The 9,740-nt window shown below is 36.6% G+C and overlaps 1 long non-coding RNA gene across 1 annotated transcript; it reads left to right on the top strand.

Moving 5' to 3' along the window:
- Positions 1-1,526: 1,526 nt before the first annotated feature.
- LOC147843432 (uncharacterized) lies at positions 1,527-4,506 on the top strand. The gene is made up of 6 exons (XR_015493534.1): positions 1,527-3,147; positions 3,240-3,306; positions 3,383-3,436; positions 3,511-3,631; positions 4,153-4,210; positions 4,323-4,506. It is a non-coding gene; the product is annotated as an uncharacterized LOC147843432 (long non-coding RNA).
- Positions 4,507-9,740: the final 5,234 nt, after the last annotated feature.

Raw genomic sequence — 9,740 nt, 5'->3', positions numbered from 1 at the left:
ACAATGTTCGCCATAGTAATTAAAAAGGGAATGTCCGCGAAGAGCAGTCGCAGCAGATAAGACCAGTTTTAGAAAAAAACAGCCGCGAATAAATGCGATGAAACAACAGCTAGCACCTTCAAGCCGCACCTCCTAAAAATACAAATTTAAGAGAAAGATAAAAGGATTTTTAAAAAGTGAACGAACCCTTCTTTGAAATCCAAACAAACTTCTTACCTCCTAGATGAGTTTCATAGGCTAGAACAGATTCGGCGAACGGCGCTCACCTCTTCACAAACACACTTTCCTAATAATAAAAGCATCCTTTAGATTATTATTGAAAACTAACGAGAAACCCTAAAAATCACCAACTCACCCAGGCTAGAGCACACTTTGCGAACAGCACCTGTCACTTTGTGCGCACACGCATACACCTTTCTAATAATCAAAGCAGTTGTTGTTAAGATGATCACTTTAAACTAGCTAAGAGCTACAAAAAAAAAAAAAGCAAACAGCTCACCAACAGAAGGCCAACCAGGGACAAAAGGAAACGCTCTCAGACCACAGAGGCTTCACCTTCACTCGGGATGTCATATGAGTTACTCAGACGCCTTTTTAAAGGGCTGACTATCAACTCACTCCCACTAATGAGCTGCCCAGGTGTACGCAGTAAAGAGTACGTGCCAACGCCAGTGGGTGTATCCTACCCTCCGTGTGTCACTATAACATTTACAAAAATAAAACCGGTTACATTAACATGAGTTCTAGCTTGTTTTGCTGTGATCATTATGCAAGGATCATATTTCATGTTCGGTTTATTCTTCAGCAGCCGATAGATTCATTAATAATGTATTTTTAAAAGGATTGTTTATAAGGACTAAGCTATAAATATATAATACATTAGGCTAATTATTAAGACAATGGTCAGGTAGGATAACAAATCACATCCATGTAGTAAATTACTGTTGAGTGGGATCTGTGCGTGGTATCTCCCTTTTTATGTACGATATGAGTATGAGTATTTTAAGTGTCGCCCCGATACTGGTATTGGAATCGGTGCATCCCTAGTGATTATAAATACACTGTTTGACCAATTCATGCGTGATGTATCAATTCATAGATTCAGCATTTCCATAATTTGGTGGAAGTGAGATCATATCTTAAGTAAAACATAGGGCCCTATCATACACCCGGCGCAATGCAGCGCAAGGCGCGGCGCAAATGTTATTTGCTAGTTTCACCTTGACGCAAGTGTTGTTTTGCTGTTTTGCACCACGTTGTTTAAATAGCAAATGCATTTGCACTTATATGTGCGCCCATAGGCGTTCTGGTCTGAAAAGGAAAGTGTTCTGAGGCGCACTGCTGGCACGTTGCTATTTTGAGAAACTATAATAAATTTTTCATTAGACCAAAACAAACCCGGTCTAAACTCCAGCGCAGAGTTGCGCCTCGCTTACACACTGCTTAATAGCCTACACACAAGATGTAGAGCAATACGCAAATATCTTTATATATGAAAAAATTTAAATATTAAGGATATATATAGGATATAATAAGAATATAAATATAGGAAATAAGTATAAAGGATTAAAATATTACAAATCATGTTATTTTCTAGCATAAATAAATATGAAAAATCACTGCTTTTATTTCTTCTTCATCTCGGGAGGCTTTTTCAGTTCATTTATAAAAATTTGCTTTTGTATAATGTTATTATTATTAGCAGTATTATTTTTTATCTCCATATTTATATTTGTTTTATTAAAAACAAGCTTAGATTTGCCCACCTGCAGGTTTTAGACCATATGGGGCACAGCATGTGTATTAGGATATAACTCAGGTTTTTAAGCACACTTTGTTGTTATTGTTCATTTATTCGTTTGCTGGAAATTAGAACTGAATTTAGAAATAGTTTTGAAATGAATATTTGCGCTTAACAAACAAAATTAATTATTTATAGGCTAATTAATGTGTGTGCGTAAAGGTTTCCCTATCTAAGAGCGAAAGTGAAAGTAGATCGATTATCTCTCATTCTCACGCAGTAAATGCTCTGTTTAACAGTTTTCTGTTAAAAAAAACTTTTAACTGTTTGCTTGTAAAATGCTGAGTTTTTCCACTTAGACTTACTTTACATCCTGTAAATAGCGAATGCGCTTATGGCGCGACGCAGCTGGCTCTTAAAGGGAATGGGAGATGAGACTCTGATTGGTTTATTCTTAAAACACATCTATAACTCAATAAGAAAATAAACTCAAACCTTTTAGACCATGCGCCACGGCGCAAAGCAGATTTTTCTGTCCTTAAATTAGCAAAGATGCATTCTGACACACCCTGAAAGCGTTTGCGCCCTGGGTTTTGCGCTCTGCGCATGGACTGTCAAAATAGAGCCCATAGAGTTTGTGTAAACTGTGCAACTGACCACCGTTTTCAGGCTGACTCGGGTAAGGTTCCGCACCATTTGAATCACATCCAGATTAATTTAAATCTGAGGCAACAAACTAAATCGAAAGCCACACCGCTAAACTATTTACATAACAAATGACTTCAGGCTATAAATCATAAATGGATTTTTTTACACAACTACTAACACATGTTAACACATTAGTGATAATTATTTTACCAATAATTCTCCTGAGTTTGCACTGAAGTAACTGAAATGCCAACAGGACTTGTCTGTAAAAGCACCTCTCTAACATGTATCTGCTTAAGCCCTCCACAGTTTTTTTTAGATTCTTAGCATCTGATGACATGATGCACTAAACATACTAATCATAACAGTGTGATCGTACAGAACAGGGAACAGCCAATGCTGATCACATCTGTTATCGTTTGCATCAAAGGGTAAAAGGGCATTCATATATTTTTAATTATTATTCAGTGATTTCTCTGCATACCACTAGAAGGAAACCCGCGTACAACACTTTGAGAACCACTGGTATAGATGGGTGGTTAGGCCTTGTCTGTGTCAGGTTTTTCCTTTTTTCAGGTATTGGAGAGCAGGCAAAAGAGGGAGACTCACAAGAGCATCGGTGGAGATTTCTCTAAAAAATGCTGGAGAACAGCAGTTGGGGTTTTGTTGGGGCTGTCTTTGTTTATTTGCAGATTGGAGTGGAGCAGAAGAAGGAGAACGGTGGAGATATACTTGAAGACCTGGAGCTCATGAAGCAGGTAGTGCTGCTTGAACAGACTAAACAATGGAGTTAGTTTCAAAAGAAATGTATTAAGATTAGTTAAAGACCTGATATCTTTCTCTTTGACAGGTTGGCATGGAGCATGTGAAGGAACAGGGAAACACACTGTAATGACAAGTGCATCGTAATAAATTAGGTACAGCCTTAAACTTTAAGTTGAGTCAACTGAACTTTATAAAACATTTTAAACTTATACAATTACATTTTTACAGAGTAAGTGTCACAGAAGGGACGACATTCAGTTCAGTAATATAACAGGACGTCAGGTGAGTATAAGCAGGTGAGTTTATTGATGCAGATAATAAGTCCATTAACCTGAATTGGATATTTGATTATGCAGGCTTGGAGACTGGAGACGGATACCACAGACAGCAAACAGGATGAAGACTAAACGAGGAACCAGGAGACACCTCACTAGAAGAGACACTGGAACTCACAGGAGATGTGCTTGTGGTGCTTCAGTGAGTGGAAAACCTGATCTTAATGGGGCAGTAAGTGGTTGTCAGATATTTCCTTCAGATAGACAGAAATAGATACAATATTTTTGTTTGTATGCTTCATTTGTATATCGCTATCTAACTTAACATTTGCAGATTGTTATTTGTTATATGATCGGATAAATTGATCTGTTCTAATTTATTTGTATGCTGTCAGAGTTACCACATTGAATATTACTGCACGTCTGTTGTCAGATAGATTGTCTGGCTGTTGTATTATTTATTAGTAATTTATGCTGTTGGCCTGTTCAACATTTGTAGCTTTTGATTGTTTTTTGTTTTATTTACAGTTTTACTAATTATTGTAGCACATTTATCTCTTCTAAGTTTATAGATTGTCATCTAGTAGAGTATTGACTTATAGCTGTGAAATATTATTTGTTAGTTTTAGAACAGAACCAGACTGGAGACAATGGTTGATGAAACTTCCAAAGAATGGTATTAGATTAATGAATGACTTGACATCTTTCTATTGTATTTTACAGATCAGATGGCACCACATGGAGAAAAGGAGGAATCACACACCTCAGCAATGACTGGATGGTCAGGAATTTAATTTTTTTTTAATTAGGTGGACGTGTGAATCGATGGACGTCCTTCCAAGATGAAGGAGTGCTGGTTGTTGTAGATAGTAATTAGGCCTTGTCTTTGTCAGGTTTTTCTTTTTCAGGTAATGGAGAGAGAGCAGGCAGAAGAGGGAGACTCACAAGAGCATCAGTGGAGCTATCAGGAGCTTAAGTTTGATTACTTTATTTTGGATTATGAAAGAAAAATTCTCCAACAAGAGTGATTATGCTGCTTCCTGATGGTGAAAGTGATTATACTCATGGCAAGTATTATTTGACAGTTTGGTCATTTGTTTCACTAAGGGCCTACTCACACTATGCCATCCGTACCGTGCCCAGGCCCGTTTCCCGGATCGTTTGAGAAGTGTGAGTGCGCTGAATCAGGCTCAAGCACGATTCACTTGGCCGGCCCTAGCCCCGGTTGAAAGAGGTGGGTCTGAGTGCGGTTCACTTGGGCCCGAAACTGAAAGCGACACGTGACTTTTAAGGGACTGTTTCATATGGATTTATTAATCATTCTTACTGTTCATTGAACGCAAACTGCCGTAGTTTATTAAATACGCAAACTTCTCAATGCACGACAGCTGAATTTGCGGTTAGTAAATAACCGATTGTGTTCTATTTGGGACACTACATTCATATACTATGCTGTTGAGTGTGTAAGTGCATAAGTACATAGTGTATAAGTTCATAGTGTATAGCGTGCCATTTGGGACGCAGCTTTTGTCATTTGTAGGTTGGAGTGGAGCAGAAGTAGAAGAGTCACAGGAACAGTGGAAATATACTTGAAAATCTGGGGTTCAGGAAACAGGTAGAACTGCTTGAACAGACTAAACAATGGAGTTTGTTTCCAAAGAAATATATTGAGATTAAAGACCTGATATCTTTCTCTTTGACAGGTTGGCATGGAGCATGTGGAGAAACAGCGAACCACACATCAGTATTGACAAGTACATCGTAATAAATTAGGTAGACTTACATTTTTAGTTGAATCAAATTAACTTAATAAAACATTTTTAAATTATATACTTTAATTTGTAAAGACTAAGTGATGATTGGGTATTTCCTTCAGATACAGTAAATAGTTAGATAGATGTCTTGTCTGCCGCAGGTGTTTCTTTTTCAGGTAATGGACACACAACAAACAGAAGAAAGAGACTCACAAGAGCATCAGTGGAGATTTATCTGAAGAACGCTGGAGAGCAGCTTGTGCATTGCTGGAGTTCAGCAAGCATGTAGAGCTCTGTTAGTCGTGTCTTTGTCTTTTACAGACTGGAGTGGAGCATGTGGAGACCAATAGGAATCACACACCTCAGTGGTGACTGGACACTGATGGTCAAGAATATCCTTTTAATGCAGAAGTATGGTTGCATGGATAGATGTCCTTCCAAGTGGAAGGGGGTGGTGGTGGGCATAGATTGTTAAATAGATGTTTTGTCTGTGGCTGTTATTTACATTGTAGATAATGAATTCTCAACAGGCGGAAGAGAGACACTCACAAGAGCATAAGTATTATAAATAATTTTTGATACATTTTGAAATATAAGTTGTATGTACCTATGATATATTTGTATGGGGGAGACCGGTGGATAGTTTTACTTCTATTATATTTCTCTATATATCTTTGAGATCTTGAGTTACAAGTGTCTGCTATTAAATGGCCAAATAAGTAATTTTTGCAGCGCAAACAGTAAATATGAACACTTTTTAGTTTCAGGGCGTACTCACACTATGCTATCAGTACCGTGCCCAGGCCCATAACGTTTGAGAAGTGTGAGTGCTCCGAATCTGGCTCAGGTGCGGTACACTTTGGCGGCCCTGGCCTGGTTGGAAGAGGTGTGCCAGAGCGCGGTTTACTTGGGCTCGAAACTGAAGACGAGACGTGACTTTTAAGTAGGGTTGGGTACCGAAATCCGGTGCCATTATAGCACCGGTACCTAGGTAACCGGTACGTACCGGTATTAAATCAGCGTTTGAATTTCGGTGCCTAAGTTCGGTGCTGCGGCAAGGACGTTATGCCTGTTTCACACCGCAAGCGAAAGCAGTGCGTGAGCAGAGCGTGCGCAGCGCGTATGTTGAGCAGAAGCAGCACGCAGGCGTTTGCCTTTGACGCCTGTTTCACACCGCAAGCGAAAGCAGTGCGTGAGCAGCGTGTATGGAGAGCAGAAGCAGCACGCAGCTGCTGCAGAGATCAATATATCTCTATTTCTATCTCTATGTCTATTCTATCTAGTTATGAACAGCTCTCGGGTGGAATAACTTGAGTGAACATGAAACAAAGCCGAGTAAAACTTTCTTCCTCAGCTTCAGCTGCACAGCACAGCACAAAGTGAGCTCACATCATCCAGCATGCGTGTCGAACTACACTACCCACAATACACTTTGCTATGGACTACAACTCCCGTAAATAGCAAATCTTTAAGTGACCACTCCCCTCTCCTGCAACACTAGCGTGCAACTTAAGCAAAACTGATACTAAAATAGTTTTACATTTGGTTTTGTAGTTCGGGCCTAAATAAATGTTTGTTGCAGTTTTTAATTGTTTTAAGATCATTTGAATGACTATATATAAATCAGTTGATATTATTAAAGCATTTATTGGGTAAAATTGCTACTTTTTACTGTCATTCAATGTGTCTTGGTCATTATCAATGCACAAAATAAACAATAAAAAATAGGACTTATTATGACTCCAGAATAATTATTTTTTAGGAAACAGTGCAAAAATTTTCAGAAACATTATTGTGAATGAATGGGAGGGCAAAATAAATTGACTTCAACTTTAGGCCTGTTAAAGTTTACAGGTGCAGCAATGTGCCTTGATGTACTTGAATGTTAGAAATATGTTCTCCCACACCAGTATAATGTTACTTGTCAAATAAATAAACAAGGAAGATTATTTTGAGTTTAAGTTATTTAATTATCTTGTTTATGAAGACTGCAGAGTGATGCATGAAAACAAATCACTTGAAAAGTGCATGGCCCCTGCCCGCCCCCCACAGGTTAATAGTAAGCTAATGTAATTTCATAATGCAAATCTTTTTTTTTATATTTTTTTATTTGTAGTAGCAATAAACACAGTACAATGATTCCACTTAAGAGAAAACATTTCCCACTGCTTAACATTTTTCTTTTTCACAAACTCTAAAGTAACAGAACACAAAAAAATAAAAAAATATAAAAAAAATAAATAAATAAAGGTTTCATCAAACACAATATATGAAAATAACAGTAAAAAGGTAACATAAATAATATCAATACTAAATTTCCATAGGTCAGAGAGGGTCAAATCTTTATTTATTCATTCAACTTTAGGTTATTATCAACTGTGAATTACTAATTTAAAAAGAGGATTAAGAGGGGGAGTGCAATAGGTCGTAAATTGAAAAAATGTTTGTTATGTGGATGGGAATTAGATAGTAATAGTTTTATATTTCTATGAAGATTGGATGGAGCAATCTAACGTAATCAGTCCACTTGGACCAGATGTTTCTAAATGTATTAATTTGGATTCGAAGGGAGAATGTAATTTTTTCCATCACATAGATATTATATACTATCTCTAGCCATTCTTGGGTTGTTGGGGATTCAGGAAGTAACCAGTGTCTTGTAATTGCTTTTTTGGCTGCGATTATTAAAATATCAAGTAAGTATTTATCAGATTTACATATTTGGATATCAGAGCTTCCAAAATAAATAACTATAAATTGAAAGGGTAGTTTAATATTAAGTATGTTTTCTATTACTCCATGTACTTCTACCCAAAATTGTTTTATTACTGGACATTCCCAAAAAATGTGCCAGTGATTAGGTTCCTGAGACCCGCATAGTCTCCAGCACTTAGTGTTCTTTCCTGTGGTGTATGCTCTTTGTTTTGGCGTGATGAAAAATCTCATTAGACATTTCCATCCAAATTCTCTCCACATATGTGAATTAGTACATTTTGATGTAAATCTACATATGTCTAACCATTCTTCCACCGTAATAATGGAATTACTTTCCTTTTCCCATTTTTCTTTAACATATTCTGTTGAATGGGGTTTAATCGATCTAAATCCTTTATAAAGTTTTGAAATTATACCTTTACTCCCAAAGCCTTTGTAGGCATCTATAAATATTTTCAGTATTGAGTCATCCAGATCTGTTTTAATTTTAATATTATTTCCAAAGTGGTTACGTAATTGAAGGTATCTATAAAAATCAGATTTATCCAGGTTATATTCTTTCTTCAGACTTTCAAAATCTTTCAAAAGGCCTTTCTCTGTGAGTGAGTAGAATGTTAATATTCCTTTAGAAATCCAGGATTTAAATCTATAGTCCATTTGATTTGGTTTGAATTCAGTGTCATAAGCACACCATTGAATTATTTGTAGTTTATCATTCAGTTTGTATTCTTCTTTTATAATGTTCCAAATTTTTAATTGGGCTTTAATCCATAAATTTTGCGTTTTTTCTATGTATCCCCCCAGGTTTTTATGTGCCAATATCGCTTGTAATGGGGGATCATAATGGGGGATCATTCATTAGTGTAATTTCAATGTCTTTCCATTTTGCTTGATATGTTGGGTTACATAGGTTAACCAGATATTTAGTCTGGGCTGCATAAAAGTAATCCTTAAAGTAGGGTAAAGCCATTCCTCCTTGTTCCTTTGGAAGTTCTACTGTTTTTAATTTAATCCTTGTTTTTTTCCCCTGCCAAATGAATCTAGAAATGGTCTTGTTAAATTCTGACCAATGTGTTTGGGGTATTTCTGTTGGGAGAGCTTGGAATAAATAGAGGTATCGAGGAAGGACATTCACTCTTATTGCGTCAATTCTCTGGCTAAAGCTCAAGAAAGAAACGGCATTCCATCTGTGTATATCATTTTTTATATTTATTAGTAGAGTATCATAATTTACTTTTGCCAATGTTGAAATCTCTTTTGTTAAATGAATTCCTAAGTATTTCAGTGATTTCTGATCCCATTTCATATTAAATTTGTCTTTTATAGTTACTGGGGGTGTATATTTAAAAGATAGGGTCTGTGTTTTTTGCATATTTAATTTATAACCTGCATAGGAACCAAATTTCTCCAGTAAAGTCATTAGTTCTGGAAGTGAGGTTGTGGGTGTGCTTAAATAAATCAAAATATCATCTGCATACAATGCCAGCTTGTGAATATCTCCATTTATGTTTATACCTTTAATATTTTTAGTTTGTCTTATCCATTGTGCCAAAGGTTCTATATATAGAGCAAATAACAATGGTGAGATTGGGCATCCTTGTCTTGTCCCACGTTGTAATGTTATGGTGTCTGTGAGGTATCCATTTATTTTTATCCGGGCTACTGGTTTATTGTAAATTGTACGAATGCCTTTTATAAAGTTTTCATGTATGCCAAATCTTTCAAGAGCTTTATATAAAAAAGACCAATTTACAGAGTCAAAAGCCTTCTCCGCGTCAAGACTGATTAAAAGAGCCTCCATTTTGTTCTGATATATATGATTTAGTATATGTAAGGATCTTC

Source organism: Danio rerio, chromosome 6 (assembly GCF_052040795.2).
Source record: "Danio rerio strain M-AB ecotype USA chromosome 6, GRCz13ab, whole genome shotgun sequence".
In the NCBI taxonomy this organism is placed as follows: domain Eukaryota; kingdom Metazoa; phylum Chordata; class Actinopteri; order Cypriniformes; family Danionidae; genus Danio; species Danio rerio.
This window is presented reverse-complemented; position numbering and strand designations above follow the sequence as displayed.